The sequence below is a fragment of the Panthera leo genome, chromosome C2, assembly GCF_018350215.1.
Source record: "Panthera leo isolate Ple1 chromosome C2, P.leo_Ple1_pat1.1, whole genome shotgun sequence".
In the NCBI taxonomy this organism is placed as follows: domain Eukaryota; kingdom Metazoa; phylum Chordata; class Mammalia; order Carnivora; family Felidae; genus Panthera; species Panthera leo.
The window spans coordinates 42,089,149-42,117,051 of NC_056687.1; the positions used below are offsets into that span (position 1 = coordinate 42,089,149).

At 37.1% G+C, this 27,903-nt stretch overlaps 1 long non-coding RNA gene across 4 annotated transcripts in view; it reads right to left on the reverse strand.

Annotated features, from left to right (window-relative positions):
- The window catches only part of LOC122198627, a 136,003-nt gene that overhangs the window by 66,402 nt on the left and 41,698 nt on the right, over positions 1–27,903 (reverse strand). The window contains exons 3-4 of one of the 4 annotated variants that reach the window (XR_006193070.1): positions 4,411–4,488; positions 2,730–2,789 (exon numbers count right to left, since the gene is read on the reverse strand). This is a non-coding gene — a long non-coding RNA (uncharacterized LOC122198627). Of the gene's footprint in view, positions 1–2,313; positions 2,790–4,410; positions 4,489–27,903 lie in introns of those variants that run through there. The other 3 variants (XR_006193069.1, XR_006193068.1, XR_006193067.1) reach the window with 3 other exon arrangements.

Here is a 27,903-nt window from a genome sequence, read left to right on the forward strand (position 1 = left end):
CCTAATATCTTTCAAGATGATTCTATCTTTAAACAGAGCATTTAAGAAGAGGATTAATTGCTAACCTTTAATTTGGTGGGGAAAATACTTTTAGAATTATTGGGTTTTAATGCCTTTGAACACTCTCACATTGAGTGATTTTATGCAAGACTGAGTCCTAAACAAAATTGGATGTATGCTTTTCTGAGGCAGTTGTATTCAAACAACTATAACCTTAAAATATGGTTTATCAAATAATAATACTTAAAGAGTTTATCATGTTATTTTGTGTCTGTTATCTATAGAAAATACATGTTTCACACTGATTTTTTATGAAAGATTTTTTTTTATTTTTCTGAGGGCTCACATTCAATATTTTATGGCTTATACATCTATGTTTCCAGTGAATCAGATATGTTACCTGATATGTTTTCAAATTTCCTTTGACATTTTAATATTTCAATTGGGAATTTTGTTTCTTTACATATGAAAGCCCTCATTGTGAAATTGTGCTTTTTCAGTTCATTTGAAGGTAGCATTTTATCTGAGCTTTGGGAACAATGACTAAAGACAGCAATGGTGAAAATACATTGAGATAAGACAAAGTATCACTTAGAAAATTTTAGGTAAAATGAAAGTATAAGGTGGGAGTTTTAAAATATATCCACAAATTCTTTGATATACTTCTCTTTAAGAGGTAGAGTTTAATTGTCTTCCCCTTGAGTGTGGGCTGGATTGGCAACTTGCTTTTATCAGATAGGCTATAGAAAAGTGACCATGTGTGACTTACAAGGTTAGATAATTAAGGACTTTGCAATTTCTCTCTACTCTCCTTTGAATTAGTGGTTCTGGTGACGCCATGTCAAGAGGCCACTCAAGTAACCCTATGCGAATGTCCATGTGGCCAGGAACTGAAACCTTCTGCCAAAAAAAATTAATAAATAAAAATTTTTTAAATAAAAATAAAAAACAAAAAGCAGTAACAACATCAAGGAATTGAGACCTTCTGCCAAAAGTTATATAACTAAGACCTATTGGAAGTGAATCCTATAGCCCTGGTCAAATTTTCAGATGATAGTAGCCACAGCCAAAAACTTTACTTGACTCTGACCTAGAACCATCCAGCTAAACCATCTTCAAATTTTTGACCCATAGAAAGTATAAGAGAATAAATGTTTGCTGTTTTCAGTCCCAACATTTTAAGATAAAATTTGTAATGTAGCAATAGATAATTATTAGAAATAGCTTCCCCTTATAGACCTTGACAGAAGGGTCATGTCCTTTAATGTCCAGAAGTAAATATGGCCTGAAGTGGGCTAAATTTTGAAAACATTCTAGTGAAACACACAGCTATTTCCTTCTAACAAACCCAACTCTTCCTATCCATTTCACCTTACCAATATTCTTACTCCAATCTACTACACTACTGATTTTCTTTTTCATTGAAATTGGCACTGGAATAATAGATCTAGTAAATTTTTCTTTAAGTAGGCTTAAGTCAGTCAATTTCTCATATTCTATTTTATGGTTTTCAATGAGGAGATTCTATAGTAGCATTGTCTGTTCCTCAGAAATCAGATAATCACATTTTTATTAACAAATAGATATTTTTGTGTTCCGATACCTCTGAATATTCTTGTTCTGAACTTAACATGAAATTGCATAATCTGTGGTTGTCTTACATAAACTAGTTTAATACCATATTAAAATACAGAATGATCTGTATTTTCGCATTCTATGTTTGAATATATCAGCACATTCATCCTTTAATACAAACACTTCAGTGAAAATGAATGTGAAATTATCTGGAGCAAAGCAACCTGCTGAGTTGTCTGTTAAGCAAGAACTGTGGCAAATAATGACTTCCTAAATTGGACAGTCTTAGGAGTGACATAATTCTGTCAATGGTCAAATTATCTTTGCTGAAATCCCACTGTTTTGTGCAAGGAACTCCCAAACAGAGTGCCTTAGGAGTAATATTAACAACCCTGGTCAAGTCAGTATCTATAATTTTCCATCTAACACTTCGTGTGTCCTTTGGTTCTTACAAAGTGGCAAAATTGTACTGTTTTAGACAGATAGTTCTCCTTGAAGTGGAAATAAACTCTATGTCTCTCTTCTAAACTGGATACATATTTCTCCCACTAATTATTTCATCACTGTATTTGGCTTGGCCAACTACTGTGTAGTTCATGATGGCTTTTTCTAGAATAAATGGTTTTAACTCCAAACTTGGAAGATATTTTTCTTTAAAAAAAAAATTGAAAACTACATTTCACTAACATGGCATGGGAAGGGATAAGTTGTTCCAAATATCCAAGTTCTTGGTAGAAAATTTTAAAAGTTACATATGATGGCTACATTTAATTAGCTTTCCCAATTTCATAATATCCTAAGAGTGATCCAAACAACAACAACAAAAAACAACGAAATAAACGTATGTACAAATCGCATTATATATTTTTAAGAACGATACAGCAACACATAGACTGCATTATGATAAGAATTAATAATTCAGGGTATTTCATCAGGAAAAGTTGTCTGCAAGTTGATTTGAATATTCTTTTAACATCAAATTGGAGTAAGGTACAACCAGAGTCCCATGTATAAAGACTCAGTGACAGTTATTAATTGCTAAAATGAAGAATTGTGGCATTTTAAAATTAAGATTAACAATTTGCCATCACACCAATCACTCCTGACACTTAAGGCTGAACTGCGTCTCTTATGTTACCAAATTATGACAATACCAGCTCCTGTCTTCTACTGAAAGGGACATTTCAAAAGGTTGACAACTGATCCTCAGGAATCTGAAAGGAAATATCAAGTAGGTGTTACTTATCCGCATGTGAGGCTTCCAGGAAGACCAGGGAAATTTGTTAGGCTCAATATTGCTGGAAATTCACTTAATGCATTCTGTCCTTCTCCCTAGTGTCTACACAGGAATGATTTAGGAATACCGGCTGCCATGTCTTGATTTAGAACTAAGATCTTAATCACAATAAAACCCCTGCCTTGGCAGACCTTTCCTGTTATCTTCATAAAGACCTCAGCAATAACAGGCACTCAATTCCTCACAATTCTCACGAAACCACCTTATGGTTTTTCTGGGCATCCATTCTCTTTTTGGAATTTGCATTTAGACCAATTGGAGATAAGATCTGGTGCTTCGGGGAGCAGGTGCGAAGAGACCCAACAAAAAGTAGAGCTGTGGAGGGCTGGAGAGCAGTGTGGGTTGAAGCAATCAATTTTATTGCAGGACACTTTTCCTCCTGCTACTAACAGCTGCTCCGAGGATAGTGGGGAAGCTACCCTGCTGTGAGATTTAAGTCAGAGGATGGAAAATCCACCTCATTTCCAGGCTGAAAGGTCCCACATTAAAAGACCATAAAGCTAAAGTCATTTAAATAGTAGCTCCAGGGGCATATTAACTTTTCCTTCTTATAAAATGTCTGTTAATATAGATCTCAAAGACAAGTTCCTGGTCACTTTAACATTCAACACAACATAACAGGTTTTTTAATTTGGTTTCCTGCCTCAGACTTTTGTGTTTGCGCAAGCTTACACACGCACACACGCACACACACACACACACACACACACACACACACATTTGATTAAATGAAGAAAAGAGCACCCTATCCCTTTTTATACATTGGAAGCCATCGCCTCCAAAAAGCTAACACTGGCCATTTGAAACCTTTGCAAAGCATTTAAAGTACTGAGAGGGACATTTCATCATTTCTGTTGGAAAAAAAAATTATTTATTGCCACACATAGTGCCGCTACAAGCTTCAGGAGGTTTTAAAATTTCTGGATTGAGGATTTGGAATATTTCTGTCCTGGAGCAATGCCTTAGAGGAACAACTCTGGAATATAAATTGGCCTTTGAGAAGTCCAGTGAGTTAGATGGCTGGATGCATGTCAACTTGCAAGTGTGCTCAGGTCTTCATGGAGAGACCTGAGCGGCGGGCTGGCCTGTTCCTGCTGCCGTCAGCCGGATGGCCCCTTGAGAGATGCAGCTTATGGGTGCCGTACTCCAACCGTTAACTACTTGGGGAGAGCGGAGAGAGTGGGATTTAGAAATGTCTGGCAGCTCAAGGATCCGGTTGGAATGCCAAGTAGCAGCTGAGACAACTGTGTAATAGCTTTACATTCCCAAAGGAGACGGGATTAAAAAAAAAGAAGAAGAAGAAGACAGGTTCTTGTCGACTGTTTTGAGAAGAGATAATGCCAGTGCTTCTCAACAAGATCATTATTTTTGGTTTTAGAAATAATATATAAGTACATTTCACACCCAGGACAAATTAAAACACTGAATTTATAATCAGTGTGCCTGTCTAAATGGAAAATATAAATCTGGCTATGTGATGTGCTAGCTATTAATATTATATCCTAAAGAGAGCATGATGAATAAGATACTTGAATTACTGTAGTCAGTTATTGTAATCCTTTGTGCAGTGTAGACATTGGCGTGGGCAAATTTTGTATGAAATTTTTAAAGTAGTCCTACAATATAAAAATACCAGCATTATTTTATTTTAGGTAATCATTGTTTTTATCAAATTATTAAAGCCAGCAAAATCAGGTATTTAAACAGAAAACCGAGAGATCAATAGCTCTTGAAAGATGGCACTAAATAAGATACTATAGCATAACATTGCTTGACATTTCAAAATTAAGAAAAGTGTAAGTTAGGAATTTGTAAAAAATCAACTACTGATAGAAATGTATGTGATATCTGGAGATGAAATTTTTCTAAATCTTATTTATTTGTTGTTTTGGTGTGACATAACTGATTTGTCTCCGTGGGATTTGAACAGATTGCCTAGCAATCTCATTTTGAAGAAAATCAAGCTATTTGTTTTAATACATCACTTTCCAGCTTTGAAACTCTAATCAGAACTTCCAGCAAATGCTCCTTCAGTCCTAAGAACATGAAGTCAGAGCATCCTATTTAGGGAAACTTCTCTTGAAAAAAAAAATCTGAATGGATGTCTTTGCTTTGGTGCAAAGGAGAGTTCAAAGAGCTTGCCAATGCCTGGGCCTGGGGGTTTGTGCCCTGAGAGTGGGTGAGTCAGCATTCATTCTTCCACTGGCGCCATATGCTCTTGTCCTTATTTCCTTGGGTACCTGCCTGTCTCCGATTCCTATAGCTCATCAGGAAGGCAGCAGCTGTTGGACTGTCTTCCTGAAGATGCTTATGCCTTAAGCCTGAAACTTCACAGAAAAGGAAATGCTAATTTGTAAACATCATCACCCTTCAATCACTGTGTGCCTGAATCATGGGGAATACCCAAAGTGATTTGTAAACACACCAGCATACAGAAGTGTTCCCTATTACGTATCTTTTGCTCGGTCTTAAGGGAGAACAGGGCCCAGATGCTTATATAATTCCTACCTTAACCCCACACGTTTTGAAAATTACCAAGGGCAAGGGTAGAAAGGAAAAATACTTGGGTAGGTATGATGTTTACCATATGTACCAGATTTCAAGTATCTTTCATCAAGCATTAAAATATTCCAGATATTTCAACATTTTTGCCTCAAAAATGCCTATTCCATTCTGCCGCTGACACCTGGAAAGCCATGCACGTTCTATTCTGTGTCTCCACTAGTTTGGAAAATACAGGCCTGAGAGGGTTGGTAGAAAGCCAGTGACTCTGGGGCATATTGTGAAAAGTCTCTTCTTATCAAATTAGCACAATCACTTAGACATAAACGTATTATTTTGGACACAGCTGGTGCTTAGTATTACTAATTTTATTTTATTTAACTCAATAATAAATGTCAGATGGATAATGATACCTAATCATTGTTGTTCTATATCCCTCAAGAATACAGACGCACTCAAGTGGACTATGGCAAGATCCATGTTTTCCACAGGAGAAAATTGCAAACCAGTCAGCAAACAGGACATTTTCCCCAAAATAATGAAGGTCCTCTTACATGATCCTATGTACACTCACAAAGAAATATTCAGTAAGAGACCACCTTTGCCACATAACTTCAAGGTTCCTAAAACTCATGTAATCCCACAAAGTGTGCATCCTGCACTAGAAATACCTGCCATTATTTTTTGTTTCTAGGACTAAATGTATGCATTTTCAAGAGGTCCTCGTGCAAAGGACATACATTATCCGTCATGTGTAGCAGCTTATCATCTTGGCCCTCATGATCTCATGTAGTAAAATTAGATTTTTTTTTTTAGCTTTCCACCAGAGATTAGGAACTATAACAAACTAAGTAGTTTTTGAAAAGAGTGTGTGCAGCTTGGTGACGACCTAAACCCAGGGCACATTGTAAAGTGACACACACAACTGGGGCAGCAGAGGGACGTCCTTTGGACAGCCAGGAGGATGAGCTCCTGAGGACGCTGGATTTCTATTAGAGGTTATTCAGGAACAACTACAAGGAACAACTACACAACAAACTCTGCATCATATTTTTCAGCTCAATTACATCCCCTCAAATTCATATGTTGAGTGGATTTAAAGATAGGACCTTTAGGGATGCCTGGGTGGCTCAGTCAGCCAAGTATCCGGCTTCGGCTCAGGTCATGATCTCACGGTTGTGAGTTCGAGCCCCACATCTGGCTCTGCACTGACAGCTCTGAGCCTGGAGCCTGCTTCGGATTCTGTGTCTCCCTCTCACTCTGCCCTTCCCCCACTTGTATGTGTTCTCTCTCTCTCTCTCTCTCAGAAATAATAAATAAACTTTAAAAAATCAGATAGGGGCTTTAAAGATGTAATTAAGATAAAATGAGATCTTATAGCTGGGCCTCAATTTAAATGACTGATGACCTTAGGAAAACAGAAGGTTAGGACACCAACAAAAGGGAAGACCATGTGAAGACACCAGAGGAAGACAGCCATCTACAAGCCCAGGACAAAGGCTTCAGACGAGACAGCCCTGCAGACACCTTGATCTCCAGTTTCTAGCCTCCAGAACTGTGAGAAAATATATGTCTGCTATTCAAACCCCACCCCCCCCTCGTTTTGGAAGCCCTGGCAAACTAATATATCCTTTTTTTTTTTTCAGCATGTGGGCCAGAATGAAGCCAGCCTTAGGCCTAATAGCACGTTACACAATTTAAAAACTTCAAACATAATTTAATGGAGTTCAACAAAGTCAAAGAAGTAACGTTCAAAAGACACAGTAGACTTTGAGGTCAAGAAAAAGAAATAAATGACGAAATAGGAAGAAAGGCTCTAAAAGACCAAGTCAGAAAAATTATGAATGAGATGGCTTAAGCCAGGAAAAACGAGACAAGGGGAAAACATGTGAAGAAACAAGTAGTATGTAGTCTATAGTGGTGATATTAACCTGGTGTTGCCAAATGGCATGGAGAATATGAAATGAAATAAGGTATGATCTTTTGATACCCTGAATAATGGACCCTTGGACAAAGTATCCAAATTATAACAAAGAATATTACATTTTACTTTTAAAAATATTGTTATAAGTAAAGTTAAAAAAAAAAAACCCTGGAGTTTTTAGTAGAAAAGCTCTTTGGAGTCAATTCATGAATTGAGTCATAACATGTTTTTATATATTTTTAATGTCTATTTATTTTTGAGAGAGAGAGAGCTCATGAGCAGGGGAGGGGCAGAGAGAGAAGGAGACAGAGGATCCCAAGCAGGCTCTGTACTGTGAGTACAAAGAATGGTGTGGGACTTGAACCCATGAACCATGAGATCATGACCTGAGCCAAAGTCAGATGCTCAACCAACTGAGCCACCCAGGTGCCCCAAATTATAACATGTTTTTAAAACATACAATTGCATTATGTACTTACCCCTAACAATTTACGAAACTAGGCTGACAAAAGAGCTATTGAAAAAGGAGAATTTGAATATAAAAGGGAACATAGTCTATAGCATCCTTTATTACACTGTATTCTAAATTTATTTTCCTCATTTTTCTATTACCTGCACTATTTGTGTTCATCATAACTAAAGAAAGAACTGAAAAGTTACGGTAGTTAAGCTTATATGAGTATTTAAGTAACCATTCCATAAGACATGACAATAGACGTGAAAATCAGTATGGAAGCCATGATAAAAATAAAGAGGATGGGGGTTACTGGGGGTAAATACAGTGTTTGGGGGTTAATTTAAAATGCAACAGGGTTTGAAAGGTAACGAAATATGGCTAAAGTAGCTTTTCTTTTTTTTTTTTTTAATTTTTTTTTTAACGTTTATTTATTTTTGAGACAGAGAGAGACAGAGCATGAACAGGGGAGGGGCAGAGAGAGAGGGAGACACAGAATCTGAAACAGGCTCCAGGCTCTGAGCTGTCAGCACAGAGCCCGACGCGGGGCTCGAACTCATGGACCGCGAGATCATGACCTGAGCCGAAGTCGGACGCTCAACCGACTGAGCCACCCAGGCGCCCCTAAAGTAGCTTTTCTAATAAATACCTTGCTTAAGTATTACTGAGCACAAAAGATATAAAAGTAGTCAGACAATCCTGAGAGAGAAAAAAATTGGTCTCATCTCTCTATTTCAGAACCCATTTATCTATGATGGCAATTACCACCTTCTAGTAGGTATTTAAGTGTCTATCCTCACTAGTTGGACTATGGTTTTAATACTGAATTTTTTTTTTTTGTTTTCTACTTTTAATCCTTAACACACTCCCTTTTTAAATATAATCATTTAGAGTGTAAATCTGGATATTTTCTATATCACTAAGAGGTTGATTAAGATGGAATATTTTGTGGAATATGTCATTTGTGAAAGTCAATAAGCTCACTCCAATCCGAGACAATTAGAAAGAAAAACAAGAGACAGGACTAGTGCTGAATGTTTCCAATAAGCATTATTCCAGATCATCAACATGTCTTAGGAAGGTACTATCATGGAGCCAAGAACTCAAACAGGAAGTGATTATGATGCTGATGTCCCCCAGGAAAATAGAGATGCAAATAATTTAGCTGTAATATGGTCATGAATTTGAATGAACATCTTGAGATTGCTGATATGTTCTCTTTTTATTAGGGTATTATTGTCCAGAAGTTTATTATATGCCTGGCAGTATATTAGATGTCTCCCGAAAATGATCTTCAACCCTCAGACCAACACCATAATGTAGATTTCAGTATTCTCTTTGCTACCAATGAGTTGATAGAAAAACGACTGTTAATACTGAAAGCATTGTACATCTTTTCTTCTTCCTGCAAACCATTGTTGATTTACCAGCTCCACCTGAGAGCTGTAGGTCTGTTTGGAAAAAACTTCAGAGTTTGAAAGGTTGTCTATTTTTTTTTTTTATAAATAAGAAGATATAATTTTATATCCCTCTGTTTTGTTCACTATGGGACTGTATAAGGCATAAGCTCTACAGCTTGTGCCTGCAAATTTCATTCAGAGCCTAACTTCTTTTTTTTTTTTTTGATGTTTACTTATTTATTTTGAGAAAGAGAAAGAGAGCATGTACATGCACACACACTAGAGAGCAAGTGGGAGAGGGAAAGAGAGAGAGAAGGAGAAACAGAATCCCAAACAGGCTCTGAGCTGTCAGTGCACAGCCCAACACGGGGTTCAGAGTAGGGTTTGAACCCAGGAACCGTGAGATCAGGACCTGAGCCAAAACCAAGAGTCAGACGCTTAACTGACTGAGCCACCAAGGCACCCGGGAGCCTAACTTCTAAGTAACAATAAACACAGCTCAACAAGGTCTAGCACAAAAGTCATTCTTGTTGAGTATCTGAGTGATCCAGCATGCGTATACTGAGGTTTCTCTTAAAATTAGGCTCTTTTCAGTAAGAATTACGATTCTTACTCTCAAGCTTGATTTTTTTAAAACTGAGCTTATTGAAGGCATAAATGTCTTCATTTTTTAAAAAAAGTACTTTGTATCTTTAAGAAGTTACCTAAATAGCACACTAAATTACATCCCTAGAAATCTTCCTTGAGCATTTTAATAACATATTTTGAAATTTCTCATCCAACTATTACCTTTATAATATTTCTGCCAAGGGGGATTTCTTGGCTGCACTTGATTCTTTTATATTTATTTGATAACTTATTTGGATTAAGACACTGCTAAGCCTTCTATTAAAATTCCACAACGGACTGAAAAAAAGAATTTCTCAAAGTGCCTCATGAAACTAGAGAACGTCTGAAAACTGAGAGAATTAATATCCATAAAATCCAAAGCATAATGAAAAAAAAATGATGTTCTACTTAGTAAAGATTGTCAAATTCACCTGCAGCACTCCATGGATTTTTCTTTATCTGCAAATTGCTTCTCAGTGTCTTCTTGTGAAAATTTATGTTATTGTTATTTTCACAGTTTAAATGTGACTCCCTGAATCCTCACTAACGCAATATAGAAATAATCAAATGCTTGTGCTAAGAATGAGAGAAATAATAGTATTATGGCTTTATGTCATCTCCATGATTTCTGCCTATGAGGGGTGACTGAACAGAGAAATGGTGGCTTCCAATGACAATCAGGTCACATGAAAGAGTTAAGATAACAAGAACTTCATTCCACTTAAAGCTGCCCAAAATAAGTAAGTTGGACAAAATGCTAAATAATAACCACATGAAGAATGTGTCCTACTTTTGGCATAACCAGAAGATGCTGTTAAATATTTAAATGGAGAACATGTATATATGCAGATATATATGTCAAATTTAAGGAAGCATACCCCCAATACTTGGATTAAGTGTTAAAAGTTATTCATTAGGATATGATAATATAGTTTAGTAAAATTTTACCACATTTTGTTCTGTTCACATCTTTGAAAATAACCCAAATGAAAGTCTGTGAAAAATCTCTTTACAAATGATCAAATAGATGACTTACTAATCTTAGCAATTTATGATCCTGCTAATGTTAATACATCACACAAAAATTACAATAAGAAAAAATTTCCAACTTTTAGATTGAAAAAGAAAGACAGAAGTTAAATATTTCCTTTTCGATCAAAGTGCTATGAACTTGAAAGGATTTGCAAAGTGGAAACAGGTGTAGTCAACTGTTGGAGTATTTTTAAAATTGTTTGACACGTTATAATAGTGTGATGCAAAACTGAAACTTGACAGTACTATAAGCATTGGAAGCTCATAAATCACTTTAGACAGCACACCACAGTCTTAGTTTTTGCCCACTATGAGTATTTTGTAATACTTTGTATTTTTAATATGGGAAAACGTTTTATTAGTTTTGTTAATATGAAAAAACTTGGTATTATTTTGCTTCCCAATATATAATAATATTGTACTTGCTGACACACAATACACGAGAGTATACAAAATAATTGTGATATTATAATGCATTAGGAAACAAAATATTACCAAGTTTAAAGAGTAAGATGAAAATTTCACTTTCTTCCCAAATATTCAACACATTGTATATAATCCCATATTGTTCGTAAAGCAATTAAAGATTTTTTCTGCTTTGGCATATTTTAGATATTTAGTTAAAGAATGAACACTTATGAATGATAATTTCAAGTGGATGTCATACATATCCACATTTTATAGTTGATTTAATTGATGCATAATTAAAATAACAAAGAAATTAGAACAGTTAAAACAAAAAAATTCATATTAATTTTGTTTTCATAATTAAGGACAGTTTCATGCAAATGCTAATAATTTCATGTTTTACAATGGCACTTTTCAGTGACCCCAATTATTTTTCATAGAAACAACCTCAAAACAATTTTATTTATCCCTACCATTTCATAGTAACACTGTGAGTATAAAACAATCCAGGTCAGAAAAATGGCACACGGGATGCTGGCTTCCTCTCTCACTCCATGCATCACTCTTGGAGTAATGTTCTCACTCCAACTACAAAGTTTCAAAAGTTAACAGCCATGCTGAATTCTTAAGATTGCTTCATCGTTGCTCAAAAACAGCCTGCTATATTGCCTTTCAGTATGTTGAGAAACAGGAATAAATGGAACCTATTTTTCCGTCAAAAATGGATATTTTAACATGAGCCAAAATGTTTAATTATTAAAGAAATGTAATTAACCAATTCGCTTTAGGTTAGCCCAAAAGATGTCTTTGAAAACTTTACTGTTGACATACACATTATATCCAATTCTCAAAGAAACAATAAACAGTTTAAAATTTAAAATAATACTTCTGTCAATGTTCCTCTGTTTGAGTTTTTCCCCACTCTGGTCCCAGGAGATTTCTGCTATTTTTCCATTCAATTCCCTCATCTCTTTTTAATTTCTAGTTCTACTAGGAATTTTTAACATTGAGCTATGCTTTCCTAATGCTTCATGATACTAACAATATACACTTTTACTTGATTTTTTTTTCTATTTTCTAAGGAGTCTCTTTCTGTTGTGAAGTTTTCAAAATCTGAATACATTTCATGGATTGAAAACATCCAAACAGTCTCTAGCAGGAAAATATATAGCACACAGTACTTTAAAAATGCATACAATAACAGCTGGGATTTATAATAACAAATGAGGGGAAAGATGAAGGAAATATACAAATCATAAGCTTCAAGAAACACATAAATCTTTATGAAGTTTTATCATAACTCAGACAGAACGTTATCCTTTCAAAACCTGCCAGATCACGCCAGACATTATACCCGCTTTAAAACTCAGGTGCTTTGAAGTTATCTTTGATGTCTTGTTGGTATTGGAGTTTTGGTCACTCTTCAGATCACAGCAATGCCTGCCTTGGTTCTATGCTGTCCTATTATTTCCCTAGGGCAGTCATTGTGTCTTCTTCCCTTTAATATAAAAATACGTAGTTCTGTTATCTGTAATAGATAATATGAAAATGGTAAATATTTTTTGCATAAAAATGTTAAATGTATAAAAGATAACAGAGTAAACTGAACTTGGTAGATTGCAAAGAGAAAACTTTTGTTTTTTTTCTTTCAAACTACTGTCCTCTTCAAACTCACACTACTTAGTTTTTCTTGCCTGCAGATGAAATTTGGGCCAGAATGTATAGCTTTTCTCATATGTAACTTATTTATTCATTCAAAACTTGTTTAAAATGTTTACTAAGTACCTAACACTGTTCTAGATGCTTAGACACACCAGTGGCCAACACCAAAGTTTCCTAAAGAGTTTATATTCTAGTTGGGAAAAGGTATCAAAAGTAATTCTATGGGGGAAAAAAAGTTAAAATAATCAAGCATGGTAAAGGGAGTCCAGTTTGGGGATGTGAGGAGCAGTACAGAAGGTGTGGGGGGAGGTCAGGATTTAGTATTAAGTACGGTGATCAGGGTGAGGCCTCCTTGAAATGGTGAAATTTAGACAAGGTGGTAAGGTTAGCCAAATTCATTATCTGGTAGAAGAATTTTCCAGAACAGATAGAGCAAAAACCTTAAAATAAGAATATATCTGGTATGCTCACATAACATCAAGGAAGCCAGTATGCTGAAGCTGACTGAGCATGTGTGAAAATGGTAGGAGGAGTCAGAGAGCAGAGGTGGGTAGCAGAACATGAGAGACCACATTGGCCACTTTCTGGATTCAGGCTTCTAATCTGAGTGAAATGGAGATATGGCATCGTTTGACTTATATTTTACAAGGATAACTCAGTATCCAGGCAAGAGATTATGGTAATTCAGACCAAGGAGGTAACAGTGGAAGTAACTTTTTGAAGACAGAATTACCATCATTTCCTAACAGATTTGATATAGAATGCAAGAGAAAGAATGGAGGTAAGCATTGCTCCAAGGGTCTCAGCTTATACCGGAGGAACAATGGAAGTAGAGCAGATGTCCAAAGGAAGGATTATTTGGAATGTCAGAAGTTTTATACATGGTACATTTGTGATGTCTATTAGACAGACACAGACACAGAGATGTTGAGTAGGCAGTTGGATATATAAGTCTGTAGTTTGGAGTACAGTCTGATTAAGAGGCATAAAAATTTGGGAAGTCATCAGCATATAGTTTCTAAAGTTATAAGACTAGATGAGATCACCATAAATCTTTAGCTAAAAAAGAGAAGTCCACAAACCAAGCTCTAGGCCATGCCAACAGTAATGGGTCGGTTAAAAGATAAGGAATTGACAGAGGTAACTGAACAACCAGTAAGCTAAGAAGAAAACCAATCAAGTGCAGTGATCTGGAAATAAAATTTTAAAAGGCAATGTAGAAGGAAAGAGAGAGAGATCAACTATACCAAATGCTACCGATAGGTTCAATACTTCCAGTAAAAACAGCCATCATAGTGTTAGAATTCAGATATATAGACAGAATTACATTTTGTTCTGGAAACTAGTAATCAAATAACCAACAGCATAAGTCTTCAATAAAAAGGTCTATCAAAAGTTACAGAGTTTCTGTTAGCATCTCTCTGCTGTCTGTTAAAACTCTTGATCTTAGTAAAGATACTATCATTCCTCACATGGGATGTATCTGAATTGGATTTCAGCAGCCAAAATTTCCATGATAGTGGTGGCTACTGAACCCAAATCCACAATTTTTGGCATCCTCCAATTGCTTTTTGCTCTTGAACAGAAGGAATTTGGGTTACAAAAAAAAAATCTTTAGCTCATTCTTCATTTTCTGAAACCTTATAGACTGTTTCAACATATGTTCAATACCATATTTATGGCTGTGCCTGACTCAGAAAACTGATTGCATTTAATCCTCATATTATTACCTTTGGGAATAATACAGAAGTGCATACTTTGAAATTTTTTTCCCTAATATTGAAGCTTAAAAGACCATAACACAAAACTATAACACAATAAAGGATGTCTGCCAAATGCCAATCAATCATTTTCCAAAGGGGTCTTTTTGGGAAATTAGAGATAAAACCCTTCCTAAGTGCTTTCTAAACATTAATACTGGAGTTTTAAAAGAAGAAGCTAAAGGCATCCTTGGATTTTTTTTAGAGTATGAATTCATACTTGGTGTCATGCTTCACTAATTCTCTCAACTTGAAGCATCCAAAATCCAGGGTGCCCAGATCGTCTCTTGCCTTATCAGTAAATATCACATAACTAGATTTGACAATAGTTCATCTAAGCTTTATTTTAAAAGATTTCTCAATTAAAGCTAATCACTTAAAACCCAAAAGTTTTTCAAACCATAACTTTTTTTTATATCACTTTAACTTTTAGCAAAATATAGACAGTTTCTTCATAAAAGTAATGGATTTAATACAAAAAGTAGCATTTTCATTTTAATAAGAAATAACAACATAAAATATTAAATATATGGTATAATCAGGCACTATCCAGGATGCCTGAAATACACAACTCAATCAATTTTCAAAAAATCTTCTGATTTTAGATACAATTATGTTCATTTTATTAATAAGCAATCATGTTGCCCAAGTCCAATCTAATAGGTGTAAGTGAATACTGCCCCTTGGAAAGCCACTGTGCTATTTGTAGCTCTGGAATATGAGCGTCAATCCTGCACCTGATATTTATTGTTTATATCATCTTTAGAAATTCACTTAGCCACTCAAAAGTCTTAATTCCTGGGGTGCCTGGGTGACTCAGTCAGTTAAGCATCCGACCCTGGCTCAATCATAATCTCACAGCTCATGAGTTCGAGCCCCACATCGAGCTCTGTGCTGACAGTTCAGTCTGGAGCCTGTTTCAAATTCTGTGTCTCCCTCTCTCTCTGAACCACCCCTGCTTGTGCTCTGTCTGTCTGTCTGTCTGTCTCTCTCTCTCTCTCAAAAATAAATAAAATTTGTTTAAAAAAATAAAGAGTTTTAATTCCTTCATCCATTAAATAATAACATTTCCCATGTAAATTGTCTTTATTTTTAAGTGCACTATAGTTGAAAAGAACATATACTGTAAAATGTAGGATTATAATGTAAACAAACACTTCTGAAGTCTCCTCTGGCAGACATTGCTAGTTGTATTAGTTAGGATTCTCCAAAGTAAGAGAACCAATATGATGTATATAGACAGATTTATTTTAAGGAATTGGCTCATATAACTGGAAACATTTCTGTATCTCTCAGTGGAAGCATTTCTGTCTTTGGTCAAGAGTTCTTGACGAGCAAGGTCTGAAGATTATGTGGACAGGGAGCAAAAGTGTAATCATCAGATCCTTAGAGGTAATAATGAGTGGTGATACTCTCATTTCTACCCCTTAATTTCTGGATCCATGAATCGTGAGTGTGGAAGAAACAGCACCTTATGTTAAACACTGATTTTGAGTATGTACCAACTCCTGAGAACTTTGCCTCAGCCCTGTGAGGTACAGCCCTTGCCTCCTCGCTGGAACCGCAACTGAATTTTCAAAAGACCATTCCCCCACTCTATCAAGCCAGCTGCTTCACACAGCCAGATCTTAGTAAGACCAGTGAATTCCATGAGTATCGGCCCATTTGCTGTGAAGTGGGTTCCTTGATCAGAATCAATGCCGTGTGGAATACCATGAGAGGAGATAAGGCATTATGTGAGTCCACAAACAGTAGTTTTGGCAGAAGCATTACATGCAGGGAAGGCAAATCTGTATCCAGAGTAAGTGTCTATTCCAGTAAGAACAAAATTGCTGACCCTTCCATGATGGAAGTGATCCAATGTAATCAATCTGCCCCCGGGTAGCTGGATGACTACTCCAGAGAATGTCTCTACATCAGAAACTCTCTGCTTCTGGCACACTGGACACTCAGCAGTGACTGTAGCAGTGGCTGTTGGCCCTCATGAGTAAAAGTCCCTGTTACTGAGCTCATACAAAACCTGCCACCATGGACACTTTATTCATGAGCCCATTGGGCACTGACAAGGATGGCTAGAAAAAGAGGCTAACTGCCATCCACAGAATGGGTCATCCCATCCACTTGATTATTAAAATACTCCTATACTGATGTCACTCTTTGGTGAACATTCACATGGGACACAAATACTTAAATTTTTTATCCATTCTGAGAGCCCTATCCACATACCTATTCCCAGATCTCCTTCTTACTAACTTTCCAATCATCTTCCAAGTCCCTAACCATCTACTCAAACCATTGGCCACAACCCATGAATTGGTATACAATCCCATATCTAGCCATTTCTCCTTGAACAAAAAAGGAACAACCAGATACACTGTTGAAGTTCTGTCCACTGAGAGTATCTCCCTTCACCACTGTTCTTCAGGGATGTCCCAGAGAAGGGCTATAGTGTTGTAGCTACCCACTTCCAGATGGTGTCTGCCTATCATACAGACTCATCTGTAAACTAGGCCCAAATTTCCTCTTTCCTTATCAACTTATCATAAAGAACTTCCTTATGAGGCCATAGCTGCAGGCTGTGAGAAATAAGGTAAGGTAACAGGAGTGGGGACCACGGGTATTTGGGAATTTCTTAATGGAACCTACTTGAGCCTCCAGAGCCTGTTGCAACCCAATTCCACACGAACTACTTGCTTTTGATGGTGGTGTGCTACTGTGAATACCCAACTTCATGGCTTGGGAGTCAGAAAACACCCAGTTCACGGTACTTCAGGTTGCCTGATAAGCTGAAGTTATCATGGTGGATCATGGTTAAAATTCAGTCTCTACTAAGGCCCAATAGCAAACCAAAGGCTGTTTCTGAAAAGGAGAATAATTATCCACAGAAGATGACAAGGTTTTCTTCCAAAATCTGAAGGTTTTAAGCTGATATTCATCTATAGGGGCATGCAAAGGCTCCAAGCAAAATTTTTATTTGCCACTGACACATCAAGCCCCATTGGATCTACTAAATCAGATGGCCCAAGTGGGAGAGCAGCTAACATGGCAGACTGGACCTGTCACAGAGCCTTCTGTTGTTCTGGATCCCAATAAAAAGAGCAGTTTTTTGGTCACTTGGTAAGTGGGCTGGAAGAACACACCAAAATGAGAAAAATATATTGCCTCCAACGTCTAAAGAGACCCGCTCAATTTTACATCCCGTTTTTGGTTGTGGGAGGGACCAGATGCAACAACCTATCCTTCATATTAAAGTGGGTATCTTGACGTGCCCCACAGCACTTGAGTCCTAGAAATGTCACTGACGTAGGAGGCCCCTGAATTGTTGTCAGATTTATTTCTCACCCTCTGATCTGCAATGTCTTACCAGTAAGTCTAGAGTAGCTGCTACTTTTTGCTTGATGGATGAATGTCATCAATATAATGACCAGTGGGTTATCTTGTGGAAGGGAAAAGTGATCAAGATTCCTGCAAACTAAGTTATAACATAGAGCGGGAGAGTTGACATAACCCCAACATAAGATAGTGAACGTGTGTTGTTGGCTCTGCCAGCTGGTTGAACTACTCTGCTGGTCTTCACTAACATGGATGAAGAACAATTATTTACCAGATCAATACATACCAGGTACCAGGGAATGTGTTAATTTACTCAAGCAATGAAACTACACCTGGCACAGCAGCTGCAACTGCAGTCACCACCTGGTTGTGCTTAGGATGATCCATCACCATTCTCTAAAATTCATGTTTCCTGCACAGCCAAATAGGCAAGCTGAATGGGAATGTAGAGGGATTACCACCCCTGCATCTTTCAAGTCGCGGGTGGTAGCTCTACTCTCGGCCATCCCTGCAGAAATAAGATACTGCTTTTGATTCCCTGTTTTCGTAGAGGCAGTTGTCCTACATAGAGCCTTCCACTTTGCCTTTCCCACCTGAAGAGCCCTCAATCCACGGATCAAGAGACCAGTGTGGGGATTTTGCTAGTTGTTAAGTGTGTCTATTCCGATCACACATTCCAGAACTGGACAATTAACCACAGGATGGGTGAAGGGACACACTGGCCCCACTGTGAAATGGATCTGAGATAAAAACAAACACCCAAACAACAACAACAAGAACTGGCCTTCAAATGCTCTCACTTTGGTAGATCGCAGAGGTGTTTTGGGTCTCCTGGAAACAGTGTCAGTTCAGAGCCAGTGTTTACTAATTCCTGAGAAGTCTGCTTATTTCTTTTTCACCAGTGCACAGTCTCCTAATGAAATAATATATCCTAATGTGTACTCAACCTATGCTAGACACTTAATTATTTCATTTACAGCCTTAATAGTTTAATTTTTAATACTAGGCAGATAACTTTTTTCTCTTTTCTATGAAAAAAATGTGTAATTACCCTAATAGTCAGAGTTTTCTTTTAATATCTAGAAATATATTGTAGCTTAGATGTAGATGATGTTAATATTTTCCTCAAATGGCTGTTATGAGGATTAGTTATAATAATGCAAATTTGCTTTTGTAAAAAAGAAATATCTTTTAAAAAGTTACTAACAATTTTGGGGGGTGCCTAGGTAGCTCAGTCGGTTATGCTCCACCTCTTGATTTCGGCTCAGGTCATGATCTCACAGTTCATGAGTTCAAGCCGCGCATCGGGCTCAGTGCTGACGATGCAGAGCTTGCTTGGGACTCTCTCTCTCCCTTGGTCTCTGCCCCTCCCCCATTGTCTCTCTCTCTCTCTTTCTCTCACTCTCTCTCTGTCATCTCTATCTCTTTCTCATAATAAATAAACTTCAAAAAAATAAAAAGTTACTAACAATTTTAAATATCTGTAAGGAAAACAGATTAATCGATATTTGTTCTATGTTCCCCACTATATAACTGAACCAGGACTAGGGCTCAGATACTCTGATACTCATTAATTTTCTAAGAATTATAGTCCATCAGGATCTTATATTTCTCAGGTAAATGATAACCAGATAGCTGGATATGAAAAAGAGAGAGAAGGAGAGGAGAGGAGCAGAGAGAGAGAGAGAGAGAGAGAGAGACAGCAAGACAAAGATATTGAAGAATTAATATATAATTTACTCAAACAAAATTTTATTTATTCTCAGAGATAGAAAAGATTCTCCCGAAGCTACCCATTTTTCTTAAATAATTACTGTCAAAGCAAGAAGTACAACCATCTTTGAAACCATAGCAGTTTCTGTTTTAGCAAAAGAATACGACTCTTATAACTTGGATTACAGATCTGAGATGCTCTGGGTGACATTTGTTGCCAATGGTGTCCAAGAAGTATCACTTTGTGTGAGGTAGTAAATAAATTGTCACGAAGAGATTGGATCTTAGAATAAAAGAAGAATATAGAATTCTAGACTGTTAGAAGCCATTTCACCTTGTTGCTTTATATCCCGGAATCTGAGATTCTACAATATTAGAAAAATGTAATAGGTTCTACCTCCCCTGGCTTTTTCTCAAAATATCCATGAGACTCTAACTCCCAGGTAATACCACTAGCTCTCTTAAACATGGAAATTGGGTAAGAAGGTCGAACTTGACATACAGTACTTATCTTTGAGCAAAAGGGAATTGAAATAATTCCTTGGAGGAAAGGTGAAAAGTCAGAACAAACTTTGGTATCCACAAGAAGGTAATACCACATCCAAGTTAAATTGACAGTAACATTTCTCTTCATAAGTTGAGCAAATGTGCCAAATAAGGTAGAAATCCCTCTTCTGCACTCTGGAGTTATGAATAAGGATGGGCCAGAGAAGCAAGAATTTGAATGAAGATGTATAGACACCCCTTGAGGTATAGCAGCTAGAGTGAGCATTCTAAAATAAAAGATCATGCCATATGTCTGCTCAAACCTTTATCATGATTTCTTATACTCAGAGTGAAATAACTTCTTTTTTTTTTGAAGTTTATTTATTTTGAGAGATAGAGGGGTGTGAGGGGCAGAGAGAGGGAGAGACAGAATCCCAAGCAGGCTTTGCACTGTCAGCATGGATCCCACACAGGGCTCGAACTCATGAACCATGAGATCGTGACCTGAGCCAAAACCAAGAGTCGGATGCTTAACCAACTGAGCCACCCACGCACCCCCAAAATGTATACAATTCTAAACAGGGCCCCTCAGTATTCACTCCCAACCTCTATTATCTCCCTGACAACACTTCTGGGATCAGTGCTGTGAAACAAACCACCTTAAAATTGATTTTAAACAACTCAATTAGTTCTTATGAACCTAATGGTCAACTGTGTAGTGTCCACTGTCAGCTGGTGGGTTCCCCAGAGCTGACTGGTCCAGGAGGACCCCAGGCAGATGCCAGATGCCTCTGCTGCACTCCGTGCTGTCTTTCATCCTCCCTGGGCTGCCCTGGGCTTCCTCCGTAGCAGCAGTAGGGTTCCAAGGGAAAGGGAGAGGCTTTTACCAGCTCCCTCAAATCAAGTATGCTGCCATCCCATTGCTGAAAACAAGACAGCTGACCAAGTCCATAGCCAGTATTGAGAAGGAGTCAGTATTGAGAATCATGATCAAAGAGCATGGAGGAAGGAAGGCAGAAAATATTGGGGCCATTGTGAAAATCATTCACACTTTTCTTTTTTACACTTTTTGCTACCCTTCCTTTCGATCACACAGGCCCAACCATACTGACTTTCTTGCTGTTCTGTGAACACAACAGACCGCTTCCTGCATTGGGATCTTAACTTGGCTGTTCCTTCTGCCAGAACTGCTTTTCATTAGATATTGGCTTGGCTGACTCACTTATTTCAAGTTTCTGTTCTAACCTTTCCTTCATGAGCCCTACCTGCCCACTCTATTTAATAAGACAATCCACCACAACCCCCTTACTTGTTCTTTTTCCTTTTCTATAACCTGGAAGAATTTCTTACATAATGTTGCATATGGGGTTTTTTTTGTTTCTTATAAATTATGGGTTTGTGTTGTTTCTTGTCTATTTCTCTTTTCAGTTAAATGTAAGCTCTGATCTTTGCCTATTTTGTTGAATGATGTAATTTAAGATAATTGTTAAATTTAATTTAAAATACTTGTTAAATGAATTAGATAGATTTCTGCTTCTGTAACTTAAATGTGAAAAATGTGAGCTTTGTGGACATCACAAAGTGCACAACAATCGGAAAATGAATACATGATAAATAATAAATATATAATAAGTAATAAATACATAATAAATATGAATGTTCTGTTCAGAAACTTCAAAACAGGTAGCCTCTGTTTTGGAGCAAGTCACAGCAGGTGCAAGCCCAGGAGGCGAAAGCCAAAAAAAAAAAAATCATTTTATCCAACCTCCTTATTTAATTAACGAGGACAATTAAGCCCAAAGATATTAAGTGTATTGAAGAATGTTAAAAAGTCACGTGGTGCAAAACTAGGATTAGAACCAAATCTTCTAATTACTAATACCATATTCTTTCCACTTGCTCATATTAACAAAATCACAGCTCAGACGAAATTTATAACAATCAAAAGTGCAAAGGAAGAAATTTCCAGCATTATTGAGTATTTAAAAATACAGGGCTTTGAAATTAAGCTTACAATTCCTAATTTCACCAAATTGAAATCCAATAGTCTGATAAATTCATTTCTCAAAAAGAGCACAGATGACTGTGGTTTAGCTTGTCTGAATGTAAAACGGTAACAGAAAAGAGAGATGTCTTCCTGAATCTAAATTTACAATCTCATTGAACTAAACTATTGGCTTCTGCCAGTCGGTGGGAATTTCATCTTCAGTACTGAAATGAACATAATAAAAGCTACTACTGAGAAAGGGAAAGATTGTTTCAACTAGTAATGCGAAGGAAGTAGAAGTTATCACTGTAAGTGAATATCTTTTTAGTCTATTTGCTGCTGAATAGTTTCAAAGAACTTCTTTTTTTCTATTTAAACAACCAGGGAGTTAATTTTCCTAGGAGAAAAGCATCTAATAATTGTGGTTATGCTTCTACACACTGAAATCTACCAGTGGAGTATAATTCTCCCACAGAGTTTTATAGAATGAGAATCTGGGTCAGTGTTTTATATCACTGACTTCTAACCACAAAGTAATGTGATACTCCCTCCTTGCTGCAATGGAAAACCAGGAAGTTAATAATTTTGTAGCAAAGTTTATCATTTTCTTTCCCAGACAGACATTTTGTTCTTTTGGTCTTGAGATTCCTCCCCCACTTCGATATTATAGCTAATTGAGATGCTTTTCTAGCTGATGAAGGCTGAATGAATCTTCCCTGGTGAAAATATTATACATTTATAGCTACTAATGTCCCTCCATTTAATTCCCACTTCACTGGCAATAAATTAGTTATTAGGTTTCCTATACAAATTGGCAACAAAAAGTCCATAAAACTAATCATTTAAAGGTCGATGTTTATATAGTTAAAGAAAAATAGAATCTAGACAACCAGTTCAATTCTTTGCTTTGCACCAATTAAGAAAAATGTTCTTCTACTCAGCAACCACTACAATTCTATTCTGTAAAATAAAATTAGAATTTCAGCACCATCTGCAAATTCTCTCACATTGAAAGTTAATTACATTATCATTAAACTGATTTGTTAAAGCTTGAAATGTTGTGTTATAGCAAGAAGACAGGAAGACTCTTTCAAACTCTGGTATCAGATTGTTCTCATTTCCAAACAAAACACTGCCTATGTATTCAATATAATTTTGTTAACAACTGAAATGGTAGGATTCTTTATCCCTATTATTGTACAAGAATGTTAAGTTGTCTCTTTGGGAATAAAGAAATAGTTTATAACAATTACTTTCTAAATTTTAAAAACTAGCAAATTTATCTCCCCCCCCCCCAGTAGTATGCATTTTTTATTTGAGAAACTCAACTTCTATTGCAGATACTTCAAACCTTATTTAAATGCAAATGGTATCCTGAAATACTTTCCTTCTACATACAATTCTCAATTGGAGACTTAAACAATGTAAAGAAAAAGATTTGATAAGCAACTCATTAACTGGAGATTTTCATTAAGTTCATGGTCTTCCTGGAAATATTTTAGTTTAAATATATTTCACACAATATAAGTAAAAGTAATGTATTATTTTGCAATGATGTCTCAAGAAAGAAAAATATGCCTAACATATTTGGATCATTCCTGAATTATAAATATAACTGCTAGAATTTTGTTACAACTTTGAAAGCTTGAGGGTCGCCTCCTCCACCATATTTTCTCCTGGATTCAGCAATGCAAAGATCTATGTTTAATGTAAAAATCCTCCTAAATTTGAATACCAGGTTTCTAAATTATTTAACTTCTTAAAAAGGGGGGAGGGAATCCCTCTTTTTTCCATTTAGTAAATTATTCTAAAAAGTAAACGTAGCATTAACTGTATATATAATAGATTATTAACATGTCAGCATAACCAAATCAGCTTTCAGTTTAGCCTCTAAAATTTAAAAGAGGTTTTAGTAACTTGAAAAAATATTGTAGGTTCTGTGTTTTCTATATCTCCATACTTCTTTTGGATTTGAAAATGGTAAGATGGTCCATTGTACTAGAAACACAGAACATATCCCCATTCCAAAAGGACAGGAACCAAAAGTGTATCTTAAAAAAGTAGAAGTCTACCTGGGTCATCTGGCCAAACTTGCCTCCCAGCATTTCACACACAAGGCAATTTATTCTTTAAATTGAGTAACAGTTTCACAAAAGAATAACACTATAAAAACAGACAACACCCCTGCCCTATACGACCTCAATATGTCTTGCTGCCCAATAAGAGAAGGTACTCAAAATCCATAACCAGAGTGGGAAACAGTCTTTCAAGTATGTATTTCTCTACAAACAAGTAGCAAGAACAAGAGGGAGAAAGTAAATCAACTCAACAAGTTGTTTCAATGAGGAACTATCAAACTATCTGAGAAGCAATAATTTTTAGAACAATAAGCCCACCATTTTCAAACAGAAGGAGACCTAGTACTCGGGATATTTAGGACCATAAGGAGATGAGCAAATATTTAAGGATGTAGACACTGATATTTTAATGTTAATTAATTATTTTTTTATTTTTAATTTTTATTTATTTTTGAGAGAGAGAGAGACTGAACATGAGCAGGGGAGGGGCAGAGAGAGAGAGAGAGATTCCGAAGCAAGCTCCAGGCTCTGAGCTGTCAGCACAGAGTCCCATGTAGGGCTCAAACTCACAGACCGCAAGATCGTGACCTGGGCCGAAGTCAGACACTTAACCTACTGAACATCCAGGCGCCCCGATTTTTTAAAAAAGTTTTATAGCCTGCAAAACAGAAAATAACAATCACCAAGTTATATTTTCCATTTCATTGGGTTTAATGGTACTTCAATATGGTAAAGTAAGTCTGTATGCTTGAACTTCATGATTATAAAATCTCATCTTACAGGGACGCCTAGGTGACTCACAGGGTTAAGCCTCCGAGTTCAGCTCAGGTCATGATCTTGCAGTTCACGAGGTCAAGCTCCGCATCAGGCTCTGAGCTGGCAGCTTGGAGCCTGGAACCTGCTTCAGATTCTGCATCTCCCTCTCTCTGCCCCTCCTACGCTTGTGCTCTGTCTCTCAAAAATAAATAAACGTTAAAAAGTTTTTTAATCTCATCTTACAGTATCACTGTTAACTTTAGAGAATAATAGCAATAGCTAACATTTATTAAAAGTTGATGACAGACTAAGTGGGTACTGTTCTAAGTACTTTTTTTTTTAGCTTATGTAAATCCTCACAAAATAAATTATCTTACCTATTTTTATAGATAGGATAATAAATAAAGGCACAGAAGGGCACCTGGGTGACTCAGTTGGTTAAGTGAGTCGGATAAGGTCATAATCTTCGGTTCAGGTCATAGTCTCATGGTTGAAGGTGAGCCCCGCAGTGGGTTGTCTGCTCTCAGCACAGAACCTGCTTTGGATTCTCTGTCCCCCTCTCTCCCTGCCCCTCCCCTGCTTGTGTTCTCTTTCTCTCTCTCTCTCTCAAAAATAAGTAAAATATTTTAAAGAAAGAAAGAAAGAAAGAAAGAAAGAAAGAAAGAAAGAAAGAAAGAAAGAAAGAAAGAAAGAGAAAGAAAGAAAGAAATTTTAAAAACACACAGAATTTAAATGATTTACCCCAAATCACATAGCTAGTAATATCAGAACTAATATCTAAACCCCTAGTCTGACTCCCAGGCCCACCTACTTACACACAGTTCCTTATGTCTTGGAAAGCTTGATGAGGAGTGCCTGGGTGGCTCAGTTAGTTAAGTGGCCGATTCTTGCTTTCTGCTCAGGTCATGATCTCATGGTTTGTGAGTTCGAGCCCAGCGTCCGACTCTGTGCTGGCAGCTCCAGGCCTGCTTAGGATTCTCTCTCTCCCTCTTTCCATGCCCCTTCCTTGTGTGTGTGTGTGTGTGTGTGTGTGTGCTCTCTCTCTCTCTCTCTTTCTCTCTCTCAAAATAAATTAAAAAAAAAAGGCTTGATGAAGTCAAAGGAACTTGGACATTAGCAACAGAAGCTTAACTTTTTATAGTCAGGTCCATTTTTTGGTGAGTGATCTTGCATATTACTTTTTATTCCACTATACTTTAAGTTCAGAGAACAGCTATACCTTGCAAAGATTGGACAAATACTCATTTTAATCAAGGCCATAAATAACATTTGCAAATAAGCCAACATTTCCCTTTGTTCTGATCATTTTCCCCGTGTGTACTCCGAGTGCAGAATTACCCTGAAAACGACTGCAATCATTTGGCCATAGGCTTGGGCTCCTAGCTCCTTTTTTGTGAGGTTAAGAGCTGTACCCACCTTCACATTCCCGGTATCTTTGTAGGGTGCACATCAGTTAGATAAGATGTCTAAAAAGTATTAGCCACTCGGCTGATTGCCTATTGCCCTGTCATAGCAGCCTAATTCTCTGACCTCTCAACATAGAAGCAGGATAAGAAACCTGCACTCTGTGAAACAGTATACCTACCTGGATGCCCCATAACTGCCTAAATTGAGAAGACGGGCAGCTACCGGAACCCAGCTTACTTCTCTCTTTCTGTCAACATGTGTTGCTAAGAAATCACTCTGTCCCAACAAGTAAGAAGCTGCACACAGTGAAGAATCGACAACTCTCCTAGGATCCACAAAGGAGAGGAAGACACAGAGAAAACCCTGATCCCAAGACAGGAGACACAAAGAAGTACACACAGGGAGTCGCGGCTTACTGGAGCTGTGTGAAACTGCCTCAGGAACCAGCGCTGGGGTAGGAAAACTTGAACTGTAATTGACAAATTGCTGGAGGCTCAGTGTGAACAAGCCAGAGAGTTAAAAATTCCAAGGGGACCCAGTTATAGGGGGTCCCCATGCTTCTGTGAGTTTTACCTCTAGAAGAGCAACCAGGTTCTCACAGTAAGTATCAGAGAAAAATTCCCTCTTGCTTCTGGCAATGGTTGGGTGAAACAGAACTGTTTTGAAATACACCTGAGCACTTGTTTCCTAACAAGGCCTGCCCTCAGGGGAAACTAGTTAACCTCAGGGGAAACTAGTTAACCTAACAGGTGAACAGGCTAACAGGCTAAAAGCCTAACAGGCTAGGGTTTTATCAGAGCCTAACTGACCTGCGGTCAGAGAAATACCCAACTCCAGCCCACTCTGGCCCTCCTGTCCCACCAAGAGGGGGGAAGAAAAAAAGAAAAACCTTGTGAACATCACAGTCCAGAGGCACAGCTTCACTGAGAGTCATGATCTTTCCCTCTTTTTGTGATGCTTTTTTCAACCTCGACAAAGGATTGCAAAGCTACCAGGGAAAAGAGAAGATCTTTTGTATTAGTGTGTGAGTGTGTGTATTGTGTTTGTGTCTCTGGATGGGGGAGTTTTGAGGGGAGAGAAAGGCATTAGAATAAAGCTATTTAGAAGAACATGTATTTAGCTAAGAAGGAAATGAAAAGTGATACTAAATCTAACACTCGAGTAGATAAAGCTTCGACCATCTTCACAGGAAATAAATGAATAGTGCTAATAGCTGGATCCAATTTATAAGGCACTAAACGGATATTATAAGAGGAAGGGAGATAATTAATCTTCAGCTAGAACAATGAAGATCAGCTGCAGTATTATCACAGTGCCACATTCCAAGACACTGGAGGTGCTTTGCCTTACACTGTATTAATCAAAGACTATCCAGAATAAGGATGTTTCATCATTTGCAAGGATTCTTTGTATTTTTTATCTCTGCATAAAGCCACTGATTACTGTACATAAAAAGTTTTCCCTTTAATAGCGATATTAATAGCCTCTGAGTATAGACATAAAGATTTTTTTATTTCAAA